Raw genomic sequence first — 8,080 nt, 5'->3', positions numbered from 1 at the left:
CATTGAAGAAAAAAGAAGTTCAACCTCCAAATCAACTTGAATTGAAAATCACGTTCAAGGACACAGCCGTTAGTAGGAACGTGTGATCCTCTTTATCACCTACAAAACTTTTGCTGTATCTTATCTCTAGCCCAGGTTATTTCCAATTATGGATTGAAATGGTCTACTTGTATATTCATTCTGGGTCATAGTAGGCCTGAAAACGATGGATTTTGTTTGTCCTTTGTCACCTTTTCGACTTTTTCGCTTTTATCCTTGTTCTTTACAAATATTTTGTGTATGGGCATGAACGATTATCTCTGCGACTTCACCTCATTACGACTACTGCTGGCTGCTCCAAATCGAATCATCATCAGGTCACGTGTAGTACAAGTTTTCTGTAGTAAGCAGAACTATGTCTGAAAATCGAGATCCTTCGCACCTAACTACCTGAAGATGACTATTGCACCGAGAAGCCACATAAAGATAGGGTATGAAAGTCTCATTTCAGTAACTTTGATGTGTTTCATCCAAATATTACTCCAGTGACACCAATTTTAATAGCTTAAAATTTTATCTCCTATTGAATAGTTGACTATACATGCATTTGGGTTGGCGAAGGGCCATTGCCTCGTCCGCTGGGCTACGGCGGATGGCCAGGTGTGGCCAGTGGCTCTGAGAGGTGACAGTGGGCCACAGAAAACCAAAAGGCACTCTGCGGAACAGCTGGCCGTTTGAAAAGCGATCTGGAGTGTTCTCCAGAATTTCGTTGTTATTCCAGAGGGGTCCAGTCTTTCCGAGAAATACGTTGAACGGATTACAGGATGCATCCCCTTCTTACCTTTTGTCTATATGTGATTGGTTTCGGCACACTGGAGAGAGTGAATGAGTGCCACCAGAAGGATCTCTCTGTTCATCGCCAGCGGCAAGATAGAACAGGAATCTAACACTACCTACGGTGTGGCGAGGGAGGGAGGGTAAAGGGGTGCCAGGGGGGCGAATAAGACTGCCTCCAAGTTGGTTAGTTTTTGAGCGCCCATCGAGGAGGCCACAGCAGCAAGTTTTTGTAGTACTTGTGTTATTACGACGATTTTTCTCCCAACCACCAGTACAAGTGCTGCATTACGATTTGTTCATTATGAGTGCTGGTTTTTTCACAAATTTTTTATGTGTAATTAGAATAGTGATACAGTTTTCACCAGTTGTGGTAGTGAGTACTGGCCTCGATTACCTAGACTGCAGGGTGATTTTCGAGCAGGCGTCTGTAGCGAACTTTGATGTCAAACAGCCATAAATAATGTCTCCTGCTGTATGCTACTCCTTTCTGTCCATCACCAGCATCTCGTCAGTTGAACATATTTCCTGCCAAAAAGTGTAAAGGTAGTACGTTACACTCCAGCCTTTCTCCTACAAGCTCGTAGGTGAAGGGCAGAGTTTCAGTGTCACTAGTTTCGAGTAATATTGTGAAATTTTTTCCTGCAGGATGACACCTGCTGTATGGTAGTGTCAATTTTTGAGCAGTATTGCGATTTTAGGCAGTCTTTGTGTAGCACTATGCATATAGTTGTGTGATTATTGTCGATCTTTATGACTAATTACATAATTAGGACTAATCTTTAATTCACTTTCTTGACCAACATAAATAAAGCACATTAACATAACCTTCCTCTCCTTCATCTGGACAGTTTCCATGATTTCGGGGGTGCACTTGGGATTTCGATCCAGAAGGAACATGGTTGAGTCCCTGAAAGGGCACTGCCATTTTTAATTTCCCTCCAATTCTAAGCGCCTCTAGTGTACTTTACACTGCGTTATGCTGGTGAACTTGGGCTTTTTATCTATGAGGATTAGGGTTGTAGTCCCGAAAAGGGTACCGCCAGTTTTAATTTTCCGCCACATCCTGGATGAGTGTGAGGTGGGACATCAGCACCGCCCTAGGACAACGAAATTTTGATGAAAATTTGAAATGTTCGCCTAAATTCTAAATACCTGTCGAAATTCTAAGTTCGCTCCAATAGGGTAAGTGGTGGAAGGAGGAGGAGGAGTGGTGACAAGGGGGGCAGGGGGCTGGGACCATGTGCAGACTGACAAAAACACATGACATCACCTTAGGTTCAAATGGCTCTTAGCACTATGGGACTCAACTGCTGAGGTCATTAGTCCCCTAGAACTTAGAACTAGTTAAACCTAACTAACCTAAGTACATCACAAACATCCATGCCCGAGGCAGGATTCGAACCTGCGACCGTAGCGGTCTTGCGGTTCCAGACTGCAGCGCCTTAAACCGCACGGCCACTTCGGCCGGCCCATCACCTTAGGGTGGGGGTTGCTATGGTCAGATGGGATGGGTAATTAATTGATCCATTTAATTAATTTGTATATAAATTTGATATGCACCCGCACCGCCAGTGCCCTACAACTTTCTATATCTGCTGGGTGAGGCTGGTAATTATTACGTATGTAAACATCTAATATTGTGGTAGCCATGCAGTAAATGAAATGTAGGCCTTTCATTCTGCACGCATGGAAAACTGTTCTACATATTTTATATATTTGTTTCCATAGTACAGAATCAGTAAGTTTGTGGACATGAAATTTTATTGATGGTACAGTGGAGAATTGATATTCCAGACCTCAGGTATGCGGTTTCGTGATTATCCGGAATGTCAACCGCGACCAAATATCATCATAGTCTAGTCCGTGCATTCACGAAAATGTCGCGCATGCAGTACCCGTCCATGAACCGTCCGATCGCTACCCCGCTGGTTTCATTTTTGTTACAATTAGACGGTTGCCAGTGGCTACGCCGCTGCGCCGTGTCGTGTCTGTCCTTAAAAATATCAAGATGTAGCAATGGTGACGTTATCGCTTAAATATAAAACAAATATTACTGATTCATTAAAAAAAAGGAGAAATTGGCGTACGTTAACAGATAAGGATGGCGAAGTACTTCTACGATAAGTAATATTAAGTGTAATACCGATTCAGTTTTGAAATCCACCTACAAAACTGATAGTGAAGACAAGAGTAAACATTAAAAAGGCATGAAGACATTGAAAAATGAAGCTTTGTATTTTTGGGATTTTACAAAAAACATCAACTGGGCAGCCGATATCTGATACTGTGCTCTGTGGAAAAGCTTTGCAGTTAAACAAAGAATAGCTGACGAATTGTTTGCTGCAAGTAACGGATGACTGCTTTAAATCTCGTCACGAAATTTACGAATTGGAAATGCAAGGTGAAAAAATGGCATCAAACGTACATGCAGCAACTTATCTTAAAGATGGTTTTACAAAGGAACTGGACGAAAATGACTATGACTTGGACTTTGTTTACAGCGCTGATGTAACAGATTACCGTTAAGGGCTCTGAGCACTATGGGACTTAACATCTATAGTCATCAGTCCCCTAGAACTTAGAACTACTTAAACCTAACTAACCTAAGGGCGTCACACAAACACCCAGTCATCACGAGGCAGAGAAAATCCCTGACCCCGCCGGGAATCGAACCCGGGAACCCGGGAGTGGGAAGCGAGAACGCTACCACACGACCATGAGCTGCGGACATTACCGTTAAAATTTTTAACTTTTCGGCGAGAAACTTCAGCTTCAGGATATAAAACTAATGAAGAGTGAGTAACAATATTAGTTTGGGAAATGCTTTCTGGACTAATAAAGTGCCTTTGCTTCTCATCAGAAATCCTATTAAATCAAAATCAGCGCATGGAAGAACACCGAAATATTCATTTACTGTTTTTTTTTGTTTTGGTTTTAGGGCGCAAAACTGCTATGGTCATTAGCGCCCGGTCGGTGACTTGGGAAACAGTAAAAACCGAAAATGGAAACCAGCAGACATGGGAACGAAACTCAAAAAACATTGTAGAAACTAAAAGCAGAAAGAAGGCTTAAAAATCCACTGCAGAAAGGGGTTGGTTGTCCCCAAAAAAAACTTCAAATGACTGACGTCATTTACTGGTGTGACAACACATTTAACTCTGAAGTAAAGAAAACGTTATAACGTAATTGTTACCGATTTATGAAGAAAAGGTAGAAGCAATTTCGTCATTTTCCAAGGAAATGAATTTAAATGAGTGTTATTACATGGTTATATATGCGTGGGATTTGAATAAAAGGAAGACTGTCAACGAAGTTTGGAACCGAATACTAAAACGGGAGTAAAAGAATTCTATAACCGATACCGTTAATTCTGTTTTGGAGAATATAAATGAACGAATGACAAACATACAAAAATCCCAGGAATGTGATGCTGATGGTATGATAGAGTGGCTCACTAGTGACAATAATGAAGAAGTTTTTCAGAACATTTTGTAAACGTATTGCAGGCAGACGAACAGCAGGAAATGCAAGAAGATGAAACGGAAGAAAACGTGAAACTTCCTGGCAGATTAAAACTGCGTGCCCGACCGAGACTCGAACTCGGGACCTTTGCCTTTCGCGGGCAAGTGCTCTACCAACTGAGCTACCGAAGCACGACTCACGCCCGGTACTCACAGCTTTACTTCTGCCAGTACCTCGTCTCCTACCTTCCAAACTTTACAGAAGCTCTCCTGCGAACCTTGCAGAACTAGCACTCCTGAAAGAAAGGATATTGCGGAGACATGGCTTAGCCACAGCCTGGGGGATGTTTCCAGAATGAGATTTTCACTCTGCAGCGGAGTGTGCGCTGATATGAAACTTCCTGGCAGATTAAAACTGCGTGCCCGACCGAGACTCGAACTCGGGACCTTTGCCTTTCGCGGGCAAGTGCTCTACCAACTGAGCTACCGAAGCACGACTCACGCCCGGTACTCACAGCTGTGAGTACCGGGCGTGAGTCGTGCTTCGGTAGCTCAGTTGGTAGAGCACTTGCCCGCGAAAGGCAAAGGTCCCGAGTTCGAGTCTCGGTCGGGCACGCAGTTTTAATCTGCCAGGAAGTTTCATATCAGCGCACACTCCGCTGCAGAGTGAAAATCTCATTCTGGAAACATCCCCCAGGCTGTGGCTAAGCCATGTCTCCGCAATATCCTTTCTTTCAGGAGTGCTAGTTCTGCAGCTGTGAGTACCGGGCGTGAGTCGTGCTTCGGTAGCTCAGTTGGTAGAGCACTTGCCCGCGAAAGGCAAAGGTCCCGAGTTCGAGTCTCGGTCGGGCACGCAGTTTTAATCTGCCAGGAAGTTTCATATCAGCGCACACTCCGCTGCAGAGTGAAAATCTCATTCTGGAAGAAAACGTATTTACAGAAAATGATGATGAACCGTCTCATGACGAAACATTTCAAACCCTGGAAACAAGTTTCAAGTGGTTCGGAAAACGAACAGATTTAGGTACCGAGAGTTACTACAATTACAACGAATTCATGCTGTAGCAGTAACAAACAAAAAAATTGTTTGCCAAATATTTTAAACAAAATGAAACACAAAAACTGCGCCATGTGGCTTTTCTTAGGTATTTCATGATTAAATTTCCGTTATTTTTACCAATTTTATGAAAATATGTACATATATATGAAAACCCGTCTCTGCTCCCTTCATAAACACTAATTTTTGTTGATTGTACTAAGTCTAATTTTTTGTTTTTGAATACGCCTAACATTATGGATAAACCCTAGAAAAATGACCATATGATAACATACTTAAAAAACGTAACCACACGCGAGCGACGAAGGATATATTTATACAATTGATAATACAAAAATCGCTTTTCTTCGCACAGTCAGTTATTCAGATTTTCGATTAGGTCAGATGTTCAATGTGTCTGTCAATAAAGTGATGTTGGAACCTGGAATGAAGATACGAATGATCTTAGCCCGGCAGGGATCCGAACACGCCACCTTCCGAACACGCCTACTGTCTTGTAGCTACGAATAGACATAAAACATTTCTTGTTTGTTCACCAGTAGCGAGATATGCACATGTTCGGCTACAGGTAACGCAACGAATAACTCTGTGCTGCCTGGGACTCCAACCACGCACGCAGCCAAGTCAGCTATCAAAGTCTCTTTCACTAGTAGCTAGGATCGTGCGTTCGTAGAGAACTGGAGGAGTATGTCATAGTGAGGAAACAACGAAATGATGGGACATTATCATTTCGAAGGTTTCCAATACAGATAAGAATGGAAATCGGAGCTCGAATGCCAATACAGTGTCAATATTTTCCAAAATTCAGCGTCATTTAAAACAATACATGAACACTGTATGATCTTACATGACCACTGTTTCGTGAGATAAAATAACATTACTAGTGTAAGAAAGTTTATTAGAGACAGAGTTGCAAAAACAGCGACTTCCACCTCTGACAACCAAAACTAATCCAACTCTGTTCCAGACAGTAGCGAATGGACACGTTTAATGTCGTTTTGATTTGGAAACAAAGCACATTCCTGCGTTCTTTACTTGTCTAACACTACACTCCTTTTCACATTTGTGAGACATCAGCGAAAACACCCTGTGAGTGCGTTAGCGTCCATAGAATCAGTACCTGGGATCAGGAGTGGACCTTTATTCTAGGACAAAGCACATTAGTGTCCAGCTGCAAACAATTTGTTTAATTTCATAATTATTGTCAAACAAGTACACGAATTTACATAGATTGTGACATGGCAATGTCAGGTCAGTTGTCAAGATAACGCCTTACGTCCTGTTTAGCCGAAGTAACTCTGGACACAAAATATCAAATTCAAATAAAAAGTACTCTAAGTTGAAGTTGGCCAATATTACGACAAATCATCCGAATCCGGTTCTAAGTTCTGTAGTGTTTAGGATGACAATCAAGTCTACAGAGGATATTTAGTTTTTGTGACAGGATGAGCAAAAGATTGCTCGAAGTTGCTCGAGTTCACGGCGGACGCAAGCTTTTTTACGGCTCTGTCAGCAGCAATTACCTTTTAGCTGTGGTATGCTGTCGGCTGCATGGCTGCTCTCGCACTCTGAAAATCCTACAAAAAGCTAATCAATATCTTTATTGATTTTGTCAGGTGAAACTGTCCTAAATTTATCCTTACACGATGAAACACGCACCCACACCTAGTCTGGGAAATATGGCGATATACACGAGCATAGATGGTGCAGTGTGTATACTTCAATGCTCGCAAGAACAATTAACAACGTGGCTGTTTCGTTTCTCCGCTATCGGATCTCAAAGACTCTTCTGCTAATTTCTAGCTGAATGTCAGCCAAAGTGAACGCAGTGTTCACACAAAATACCTCTTTTGGCATCGTACAGAGCGTGATGCGGCCTGTTCTACACTTGACACTGGTTCAGAAGAGAGTACTCGAAGTTTTCGTTCTTTTGTCTTTCGTAGCAAACTGTCCCCCACCTGCGTCCTTTCGTGCTTCATGTCATGTCTTCCTCAGACCAATGGGAGCGATCCTTTTATTTTGTGGAAACTACCTCTTCCAGTCGCAAAGAGCCTACCTTTAAACTGTGTCGAAATATCGCCTCTTTCTACTCCTTCCGAGTTTATTTCAGCCAATCAGACATTTTGTGCCTGCTCCTTATGCCTCAAAGTTACACACGTACATCAGGAGCGTACCACGAGCATTTCACATGCTCGACTGCATAGCTGGTCTGTTTATATCCATCTGGAAATTCCCCAATACAGTTTTCTAAAGAATTCCACTGTCGCAAGCAGCGCTGGCTCGCTACCTGCTCCCCTCGATGTGTCACCTGACGCATTCGTTGTCCCTCTCGCCACTGGTTACCAACCCCTTTTTAGAAGTGTTCCATTGTATTCGGGCCATAACGGCGAAACTCATCTGCCCCCAAATATTTCTTCCAGCATCTTTTTTCACCTTTTGCTTGTTGACATGCAGGATTAGGGTTCAGTGTGTTAATACTGTCGAATTGAGTGTCATCCCTTTGCATTACATGCTGTATATTTTAATAGACAAATCTGCTTGTTATTGCCGAAGTATGTCAGGTGACATATTCCTCTACTTTTACGACATGTAAAATCTTTCATGTAAGGTGCAAAATTGGCATTCATTCAGTCTGCCACTTCACATATTCTCCTCCTTCCATGTTCAGTTTAGTGCTGGATCAATCAATGGTTGAGAAATTGATTAAAGTCAGTGCAAAATTGTTCTCAACTGCTGAATGTAGCAA

At 42.4% G+C, this 8,080-nt stretch overlaps 4 non-coding genes across 4 annotated transcripts; 2 read left to right on the top strand and 2 right to left on the bottom strand.

Annotated features, from left to right (window-relative positions):
- Nucleotides 1–4,392: 4,392 nt before the first annotated feature.
- Nucleotides 4,393–4,469, bottom strand: Trnas-cga. The gene has a single exon. It is a non-coding gene; the product is annotated as a tRNA-Ser (tRNA).
- Nucleotides 4,470–4,693: 224 nt separating this feature from the next.
- Nucleotides 4,694–4,770, bottom strand: Trnas-cga. Its single transcript has one exon. It is a non-coding gene; the product is annotated as a tRNA-Ser (tRNA).
- A 48-nt stretch (nt 4,771–4,818) lies between these two features.
- Trnas-cga lies at nt 4,819–4,895 on the top strand. The gene has a single exon. It is a non-coding gene; the product is annotated as a tRNA-Ser (tRNA).
- A 161-nt stretch (nt 4,896–5,056) lies between these two features.
- Nucleotides 5,057–5,133, top strand: Trnas-cga. The gene has a single exon. It is a non-coding gene; the product is annotated as a tRNA-Ser (tRNA).
- Nucleotides 5,134–8,080: the final 2,947 nt, after the last annotated feature.

Source organism: Schistocerca piceifrons, chromosome X (genome assembly GCF_021461385.2).
Source record: "Schistocerca piceifrons isolate TAMUIC-IGC-003096 chromosome X, iqSchPice1.1, whole genome shotgun sequence".
Classification (NCBI taxonomy): Eukaryota; Metazoa; Arthropoda; class Insecta; order Orthoptera; family Acrididae; genus Schistocerca; species Schistocerca piceifrons.
This window is presented reverse-complemented; position numbering and strand designations above follow the sequence as displayed.